The sequence below is a fragment of the Pinus tabuliformis genome, chromosome J (assembly GCF_031772625.1).
Source record: "Pinus tabuliformis cultivar Carrire ecotype Pingquan chromosome J, CPIR1, whole genome shotgun sequence".
Lineage (NCBI taxonomy): Eukaryota > Viridiplantae > Streptophyta > Pinopsida > Pinales > Pinaceae > Pinus > Pinus tabuliformis.
Window position 1 is genome coordinate 1,014,343,375 of NC_142295.1, and position 10,813 is coordinate 1,014,354,187.

The 10,813-nt window shown below is 39.1% G+C and overlaps 2 pseudogenes; one reads left to right on the plus strand and one right to left on the minus strand.

The window, feature by feature from the left end:
• The first annotated feature begins 226 nt into the window (after nucleotides 1-226).
• On the plus strand, nucleotides 227-1,024 carry LOC149230301 (L-type lectin-domain containing receptor kinase IV.2 pseudogene; annotated as a pseudogene).
• Nucleotides 1,025-5,913: 4,889 nt separating this feature from the next.
• On the minus strand, nucleotides 5,914-7,192 carry LOC149230302 (L-type lectin-domain containing receptor kinase S.4 pseudogene; annotated as a pseudogene).
• Nucleotides 7,193-10,813: the final 3,621 nt, after the last annotated feature.

A 10,813-nucleotide genomic window follows, 5' to 3' on the forward strand; every position in this document is an offset into this window, starting at 1 on the left:
GACAAACAGCTGCTGGGGTTTGGAAGTTTTGGCAGGGTTTATAAGGGCGTTATTCCCAGCACTGGGCGGGAAGTTGCAGTGAAGCGGGTTTCGCATGAATCCAAGCAAGGGGTGAGGGAATTTATTGCGGAGATTGCAAGCATTGGCCGACTGAGGCACAAGGAACTTAGTTCAGCTTCAAGGTTGGTGTCGGTATAAGGAAGAGCTTCTGCTTATCTATGATTACATGCCAAATGGTAGCCTTGACAAGCTCTTGTTTGAGAGCACACAGAATATGTTGACTTCGTCGCAGAGGTATACAATTTTGAAAGGGGTTACTTCGGCTTTGCTTTATCTTCATGAAGAATGGGAGCAGACAGTAGTCCATAGAGATGTCAAAGCAAGCAATGTATTGTTAGATGCATATTTGAATGGCAGGTTAGGGGACTTTGGGCTTGCTCGTTTATATGAACATGGTTCAAATCCTCACACCACCCATGTAGTTGGAACTACTGGATACCTTGCTCCAGAGCTTCCTCTTACTGGTAAGGCCACAACAAGCACTGATGTGTTCGGATTTGGGGCTTTATTGCTTGAAGTGGCTTGTGGAAGAAGACCCATTGAGCCGAAGATGTCTCCCGAAGAATTAATTTTGGTTGACTGGGTTCGAGAGTTGCATTCCAAGGGAAAGCTTTTGGAAGCAGTTGATCCTAGACTTCTTAATGAGTACCCTGTTGAAGAAGTTGGGCTCGTTCTTGACCTGGGTTTGCTTTGTTCCCATCCTCATCCCGAAGCTCGACCTAGTATGAGAGAAGTAGTGCAAATGCTTGCAGGCGATAAAGCACATCCTGTGCCACCTTCTGAACCTCCTTCGGCAGACACACCTACAAGAACTGAAAATCTTGATGAATTCATTGTTTCATTTTCTTCACACAAGCATGGTTCATCTATTGCTATCTCACATCCTAACAGAAGCTCAGATGGTAGGCTAGTTTTCACACCGGATAGAACATCACCACTTTCACTGTTAGCAGCAACAGCTTGAAAGGTGTGTGTAATTAAAACAAGTCATGGAGTAACTGTTGTTGAAAAAACATATTTATTTTGGTCCGTTGGTGCATGATCCATGTCTTCTTGTTTATTGGACTGGCCAATGATGAGTTACTTCCTCTTCAAACAGACTAAGAGCTGGAGTTCCAGAGATACAGAGCTTGGAGTTTTCCTTTTGATATATCAGAAAAAAAGGCTAACAGATCTGAAGTCTATGATTGCTGAGTGTAGACAAACTGTGTGCAGTTTTACTAATCTTCAAAGAGTATTTGATGCAACAAAATGTAGTGATTTTTCTTTAGTTGACCCAGTTTTTCATCTCAGCAAATGGCTTGATTATCTGATACAACAGAGATTGTAAATTTAGAGGAGAATTTCTTCTCTCATGTTTAAATTATATTTACAAGTCACAAAAAAATAACAGTGTGTGTTGAGTTTCTTTCAAGTGTGAAGATATGCTGAGTTACATTATCTGTGTAACTAGCAGTTTCCATTGTATATGAAATGCATAAAGAAATCTCTAGCTTGCATTCTTGTGCTTCAAAAACAAAGTTGTTTCCCAATTGTATTTCTGATTTTAGGGGCGACATTGTTTCAACGTTTGTACATTCCTTATAGAAAAAAAGGTGAACAATCATCTGTTCCCTCTATATTAAAAAAACAATCCTTGTTGCTTTATGTACTTCTTTGTTATAGTTTTAAATATTTTGAATTTCCTATTTATCTTCACAATTTTTCTGCTATAGATTCTTCTCTAATTGCTATAGGTTGCTCTCCAGGTAAAACAATTTAGTATCAAGTGGTTGTTGGTTTCAAAGGGGGACATCTTTGTTGCCAAGTTGAAGAAGCTTGGTTTGCAGAATCTTGTGTTCTTGTTTGAATAGGTTTGAGGCAGAGTATACAAGCACTGTATATGCAGAGTTTAGGGCATTAGTGGCTTTATAACTTATGCTACAAACAAATGACAAAACACAATTTTAGGGAAGAAAAATTTGGCTGTAAGTTCTAATAATCAAAAGAAAATAGTTTCTATTCTATGAAGCCTGATTTGGTACTTTTGAAGAAGATTACAAACTTGCCCATGCCCAAGTCTGATACCACTTGAAAGCTTGGTATCGCATATTCAAGTGTCAATGTTTGATAATTGGGTGCTTGTGTGAATTTATTATCTTAACATCATGGATCTGCATATCATATCTTTGTTTAGATGGACATAATGAATCACTTCTAGAGGCTACAGTTTCTTTTTTCTCCTTGTAAACAAATAAACCCTTACATCCATACCAACCAATACATTATGCATCCTGTCCATACTCTATAACCTTCAATGCTTACATAAATATTGTAGTTTTATAAAGTACACAAATAAAAAATATGTCCATACCAACCAACACATTTGTCTCCTTTACATAAGAAATCATGGTGTTGTCCATGCTTTTGATGCATTCCTCCTGTCATTTGTGCTGTAGACGATCTATTCTCTTGTCAATTAATGACTTGAACCACTAACTTGACACTGCTTCATTGTGCACTATGACATTTTTATCTAATTTCTTCGGAAAATGAAGAATTGATGTATAAAAGCACTGTATATGCAGAGTATACAAGCACTGTATATGCAGAGTTTAGGGCATTAGTGGCTTTATAACTTATGCTACAAACAAATGACAAAAAACAATTTTAGGGAAGAAAAATTTGGCTGTAAGTTCTAATAATCAAAAGCAAATAGTTTCTATTCTATGAAGCCTGATTTGGTACTTTTGAAGAAGATTATAAACTTGCCCATGCCCAGGTCTGATACCACTTGAAAGCTTGGTATTGCATATTCAAGTGTCAATGTTTGATAATTGGGTGCTTGTGTGAATTTATTATCTTAACATCATGTATCTGCATATCATATCTTTGTTTAAATGGACATAATGGATCACTTCTAGAGGCTACAGTTTCTTTTTTCTCATTGTAAACAAATAAACCCTTACATCCATACCAACCAATACATTATGCATCTTGTCCATACTCTATAACCTTCAATGCTTACATGAATACAAGTTTGTAGTTTTATAAAGTACACAAATAAAAAATATGTCCATATCAACCAACGCATTTGTCTCCTTTACATAAGAAATCATGGTGCTGTCCATGCTTTTGATGCATTCCTCATGTCATTTGTGTTGTAGATGATCCATCCTCTTGTCAATTAATGACTTGAACCACTAACTTGACACTGCTTCATTGTGCACTATGACATTTTTATCTAACTTCTTCGGAAAATGAGGAACAGATGTATACAAGCACTGTATATGCAGAGTATACAAGCACTGTATACAAGCACCGTATATGCAGAGTTTAATGGCATGCTTACAATAAATCCTCACTAACCCATGTAGCATGCTTACAATAAATCTAACCATGTAGCATGCTTACAATAAATCCTCACTTAATTATATTATATGACTTGTCAAGATCAAATTCAAGGAAGTGAGCCTTCTTACTCATCTCCCTGGCCAATTTGATGCTCTGCAAGGTGATAATATTCTTTCTTATGATTGTGGAAAATTGCGACTTGAATCATTTTCTTAAAATGTTTGTAATAACCTTGTGGGAGACATTGAGGAGGGTTATAGGCCTCCAGCCTTAAATTTCTTGCATAGTAACATACTACAATGTTGACATCATCATAGTTTTATATCATCTCATGACACAAATGATTGGGAAATATAGAAAAATTATTTTGTTAAATATTGATTGAATCTCATATCAAGGTTATAGTGTCTAAGTCACCTTTATGAAATTGTTGAAGTGATTTGCCTCTCCATCAACAAACTCTGGTTGATCAAAGACATGTTCACATATTTTAGAAACCTAAATGTGAGAACTAGATTGAGATTAAATGAAGATGTTCAATTCTGTGTACAGTTTCACCCATTGCTTATATACTTGTTTTAGTCCCTTTTAGCATTCAGTGAGTGAATTAAGTGAACAAACAATGTTGGAATGGAAGTGAACAGATCTCTTTTATATTTGCCTATGAATGGCTTGATATTGGTAATTCAACTATATGAATGAGTTATAGCTTATATTTAGCATGGCTCTTATTGATTCTGTTTGTATATCATTTAGTTGTGGCATGGTAATAGAATACAGTTATTTGCTTTTCTGAAGCATTAAGCATTATTTGGGGATATTACAATCTTCCTCTAGCTTTAAATTTCCTCCCACTAGATCTCTCATCATTTCACTCCTTAGAGTGACCCCTAGTCATTAAAGTTTTTGAATCAACATTTATTTCAAAAGGTCTTCTCCTCATCTCATCTTGTAGCCACTAACCTATAATCTCATCCATCTTGAGATTTCTACCTCTGTAGCTCCACCAATGGAAACTATCAAACTCTTCCAAGAATTCAGAAGACTACAAAGAAAAAGCTATGCATCATTTCTCTTCGTTTGCTTCATCACCAATGGTCAAGAAGATTGAGCAAGGCATTGGAGGCATTAATGTGATATATAACGCTGTCACCATCCTTCATCTTTAGAGCATATAGCTTCTTCCACGGGAATATCAAATTCATGAGGAGTCTAGCCTGATACAATAAGCCAAGCTTATCCCAACTCTTCTTTATTGTAGCTTCTCCTAACACATCCATTAACATAGAATTTGATATATCAAGACCAATCAAGGCCATGACCTTATCATTCATCTTGCCCCAGTCCTCCTACTTCACGATGTCAGACTTTGTGTCCTTCGTACTGATTTCTACTCTCATTCAATAAGCAAATATTCCATCTTCAACCTCCATAAATGGAAGTTGTGGCCATAGAATTTATCGATCTCTAAATGTCTAGATGTCATTTCTCCTACCACATATATCTTCTTAGCCTCTCACTGAAGCTAGCTACCTCAAAATAATCACTACTACAACAACACAACATTGTCCAACTTGAGCTTCTTTACCTAGAAAATGAGATTTCTCTAGCTTTCTGATCAAGACCTCAAAACAAGGCCTCAAGAACACAAGATTCTGCAAACCAAGCTTCTTCAACTTGGCAACAAAGATGCCCCCCTTTGAAACCAACAACCACTTGATACTAAATTGTTTTACCTGGAGAGCAACCTATAGCAATTAGAGAAGAATCTATAGCAGAAAAATTGTGAAGATAAATAGGAAATTCAAAATATTTAAAACTATAACAAAGAAGTACATAAAGCAACAAGGATTGTTTTTTTAATATAGAGGGAACAGATGATTGTTCACCTTTTTTTCTATAAGGAATGTACAAACGTTGAAACAATGTCGCCCCTAAAATCAGAAATACAATTGGGAAACAACTTTGTTTTTGAAGCACAAGAATGCAAGCTAGAGATTTCTTTATGCATTTCATATACAATGGAAACTGCTAGTTACACAGATAATGTAACTCGGCATATCTTCACACTTGAAAGAAACTCAACACACACTGTTATTTTTTTGTGACTTGTAAATATAATTTAAACATGAGAGAAGAAATTCTCCTCTAAATTTACAATCTCTGTTGTATCAGATAATCAAGCCATTTGCTGAGATGAAAAACTGGGTCAACTGAAGAAAAATCACTACATTTTGTTGCATCAAATACTCTTTGAAGATTAGTAAAACTGCACACAGTTTGTCTACACTCAGCAATCATAGACTTCAGATCTGTTAGCCTTTTTTTCTGATATATCAAAAGGAAAACTCCAAGCTCTGTATCTCTGGAACTCCAGCTCTTAGTCTGTTTGAAGAGGAAGTAACTCATCATTGGCCAGTCCAATAAACAAGAAGACATGGATCATGCACCAACGGACCAAAATAAATATGTTTTTTCAACAACAGTTACTCCATGACTTGTTTTAATTACACACACCTTTCAAGCTGTTGCTGCTAACAGTGAAAGTGGTGATGTTCTATCCGGTATGAAAACTAGCCTACCATCTGAGCTTCTGTTAGGATGTGAGATAGCAATAGATGAACCATGCTTGCGTGAAGAAAATGAAACAATGAATTCATCAAGATTTTCAGTTCTTGTAGGTGTGTCCGCCGAAGGAGGTTCAGAAGGTGGCACAGGATGTGCTTTATCGCCTGCAAGCATTTGCACTACTTCTCTCATACTAGGTCGAGCTTCGGGATGAGGATGGGAACAAAGCAAACCCAATTCAAGAACGAGACCAACTTCTTCAACATGGTACTCATTAAGAAGTCTAGGATCAACTGCTTCCAAAAGCTTTCCCTTGGAATGCAACTCTCGAACCCAGTCAACCAAAATTAATTCTTCGGGAGACATCTTCGGCTCAATGGGTCTTCTTCCACAAGCCACTTCAAGCAATAAAGCCCCAAATCCGAACACATCAGTGCTTGTTGTGGCCTTACCAGTAAGAGGAAGCTCTGGAGCAAGGTATCCAGTAGTTCCAACTACATGGGTGGTGTGAGGATTTGAACCATGTTCATATAAACGAGCAAGCCCAAAGTCCCCTAACCTGCCATTCAAATATGCATCTAATAATACATTGCTTGCTTTGACATCTCTATGGACTACTGTCTGCTCCCATTCTTCATGAAGATAAAGCAAAGCCGAAGTAACCCCTTTCAAAATTGTATACTTCTGCGACCAAGTCAACATATTCTGTGTGCTCTCAAACAAGAGCTTGTCAAGGCTACCATTTGGCATGTAATCATAGATAAGCAGAAGCTCTTCCTCATACCGACACCAACCTTGAAGCTGAACTAAGTTCCTTGTGCCTCAGCCGGCCAATGCTTGCAATCTCTGCAATAAATTCCCTCACCCCTTGCTTGGATTCATGCGAAACCCGCTTCACTGCAACTTCCCGCCCAGTGCTGGGAATAACGCCCTTATAAACCCTGCCAAAACCTCCAAACCCCAGCAGCTGTTTGTCCCTAAATCCCTTTGTGGCCACTTTAAGTTCACTGTAGGGGAATCTATGAGGACCATATTCAAGCTCCCATTCTTCAATCACCTCACTCTGTCGAATCCCCCTAATAAGGTAAACTGCTGCCAGACTTGCAAGAACTGTGATACTTACGGCAGCTATGGATACCTCAAATATGAACCTTCTAATCTTCACCATAGAATTTGCAGATGTAATCTGAGGAAGCTTTGAGAGTTTAAGGTCCTGTGCAGGCCCATTCATCCTGAAACTGGTATTCCTAACTGAAGTCACACCTGCTGTTCGTTCACGCCTGCTGTTCGTTAAACTAGTTTCAGAAACTAGTGCGCGGGTGACAACCGGGTGACAATTTGAATGGAACAGGAATAAGGAGCTCCCGAACAATACACCGCGGCTAGTTTGTCAGGGGATGTCAGGCCCCATTCTCTGCATCCGAATCCGATATCTTGTCAGGCCCTGGCAGGGAATGTCAGGATTGCCAGGGAGGGTGGCGGAGAAGCGGAGAAGGAGGGTGGCAGAGCTCCGAGAGGGTGGTGGAGGGTGAAGACATTCCCGGTGGCCTGAGCCGGACGATTTTCCGGCCGGTGCCGGAAAACGGGCCATTCTACCGCCTAGGTAGACTACTCCCATTTCAAAAAGCAGACAATGTATACATCCACATCCAACAGGGTCACATGGCCTCAACCTGCCCAGTGGGAAACTAGGTATGTTGGCCATCTAACTGCATTATAAGCCGTCCAAAATTTAAAGAGTCTTAGACTTTCTACTAGTGCAATGTAAGTGTGAATATCTTTAATTGTCCTAATAACTATGTAACTAGAACAAAAACTAAAAGACTATAAAGCCATCATGTAAACTTCTCAAAATTTTAGTAAAACATGACCATGTTGATCGTCCAGTTACTCATTAGAGGAGTCGATGGGCGCAAGATCTTTGGAGTTGGATCCTATGATCCAGGTTCGGGTGTGATAAAGGACCCTTCCAAGACCTTTTACTTTCGTGATGTGTTAGATTTCATTTTTAAAAGAACATAAATTAATACATGTCCATGCTGTAAAGAAGAGGAACATGTCAATCATCAACACATGAAAACATAAGCCGTTGATAATGGAGTTTTTCTAGGAGGGACTACGTCTTCGGGCCCCGGTCTCAAGATGGTGTAGGCCACTGCATTAAGTGCTATTAATAGTGATGATGTACGTAGAGATGATGTTGCTATCATACAAGGAAAATGCCCTCACGTAGGAGTGACGCCATGAGATGTTCCACTACCGGAACTCTCAGTCAAAAGACTCCTATTAGTATGACACAAAAACTTATGCATGATGAGCATCCTGCCAACATGGCATAAAATGGATCTCAAAGCAAACATGCATGGCGACACGAGTATCCCATCAACATACAACATAGGGATCTCAAAACACAACATGACAATAAGTACATCACACAAATGATTCTGCATCACATCAAGCAAGGAATCATACCAACTAATGACCCAAGCGTCCCACACTTGCCACAAGTTTATAACATGTACTTCGTGGTCAAGTTTACATCAAGATGGACGCAACACTCCACCTATGAAAACAAGGCCAACATATCATTGTTGCTCCAACAAGTGATGGAAAACACATAATCACTGCAACACATGATTTACAAACATAAGTGCAAACACTATTGTTTTGCTTTGACAGGTGATGGAAACACAACATCACTTTCACAGTTTAAAATGCAACTCAAAATAAGACCAGACATCATTGTTGCTGAACAAGTGATGGAAAACACATCATCACTTTTACATTTTAAAATGCAACAAATGATTTACAAAAGCACGACCGTGAGATGACAACATGTCTAGAAACCATTTTTCATTATCAAGGTGAATGGGTTGCCTCCTTGTGGCGATTTTGCTTGTCGAACAACTGCTTCACCTAGTTCACGCACTAAGGCGCTGCTCTAGATGGGGCCTCCAACAAGTGGCTCTTTGATGAGGGCTTCTCATCATCTATTGTTCATGGTTTACTAACTGTCGTCATGCATTCCCCAACTTCCTTTATGACATACCCAAGTCCTACCTGATGGGGTAATTCTTCTACTTTGATGGGGTTGACAATGCCTTGGCCATTAATGCCCAAGCCCTTTCCTTCATACCCCATTTTCTTCAACAATTTGGGGCCAATTCTTGTGGTATAATTTTCAAAAACAACGAAATCATCATCAGGACACATACATGAAGATGGAGAACTACTTTTTACCTCGCATGGGTCACGCTGCAGCTTTTTCAAGGCCTCGTCCTTAGCTTGCAGCTGTTGTAGCAAACTTTGTTTTTCCTCTTTCTCTTCATGTAGGCGTATTTTCAATTCAACGCTCTCTGTTTGAAGATTTTGGTTGTTGTGCTTCAGTTCTTTCAGGGCCTCTTCCGTGGCTTGCAACTGAAGTTGCGATCGCCCATTTTCCTCTGTCTCTTTCTGTAGAGTTTCATACATCATTTCCACTCTTTTTGAAATTTTGAGCATGGTCTCGTACAACATTTTTTCATCCTTTGTCGCTGCACGTTCCATTGTTCACGCTTGTAATTCACATCAATGCAAAGACCGCTTTAATACCACTTGATCCAGGGCCGGGTGTGATAAAGGACCCTTCTAAGACTTTTACTTTTGTGATGTGTTAAATTGCATTTTTAAATGAACATAAATGAATACATGTGCATACTGCAAAGAAGAGGAACATGTCAATCATCAACACAAGAAAACATAAGCCATTGATAACGAAATTCGTTCAAGAGGCACTACGTCTCCGGGCCCTGGTGTCAAGATGGTGTAGGATGCTGCATTAAGTGCTATCAATAGTGATGATGTACATAGAGATGATGTCACTATCATATAAGGAAAATACCCTCATGCAAGAGTGGCGCCATGAGATGTTCCACCACCAGAACTCTCAGTCAAAAGACTCCTATTAGTATGACACAAAAACTTATGCATGATGAGTATCTCGCTAACATGGCATAAAAGGGATCTCAAAGCAAACATGCATGGCGACACATGAGTATCCCATCAACATACAACAAAGGGATCTCAAAACACAACATGACAAATCATGACAATAAGTACATCACATAGATGATTCTGCATCACATCAAGCAAGGAATCATACAAATGAGTAAGAAACATGATCCCACATCAACCATCAAGCAGGGACCTGTGCAACACAATGCATAGCAAAAGAAGTACATGAACACTACATATACCTCACAACCAAGGGCCATCTGAAGAAGCGAATGTCAAACTGCTGAAGTTGTTCGTGCCATTGAACTCACAACATCAATCGCATTGCTCGCACATGAACGCTGACCCCTGCATCCCACTTAGAAAGGTGGCTGAAGAATAGAATGAGAGAATGAGAAATCTGAATGCACCATCAGATTTGTGGTGTCGAATAGTGCAAAATCGACTGTCCAATTTTTGAATTTTGAGAAATTGAGAATCTGGGGCTCAAGGAATCTTTTAGATTCCCCCTAGATTCTTCAAAGATTCTGCTCCATAGGTGGACTGGAAATATGCAACTCCAAAAGCGAATTTGACCTCGCCTTTGTGATCCCTGCGGAAAACCATGAAAAACGACTATAAACTTGACTACATTCCGACATGGAGAAAAATTAGCTCCTCGGGAAAATTTCAAGGATCATGGTTCCACTACCTGTTTCTACAGCAGTTATGGTTCCACCCTCATATTGAAAATGGCTGAAAAATGTAAAACTCTGATGGACACACGGAGAACGCCATTGCGTTCGTGGCGTCGAGAAGTGCTGAAACCATATAAAATTTGTCAAAATCTGACAAAGTGAAATTTGACCCCTCTTGCAAA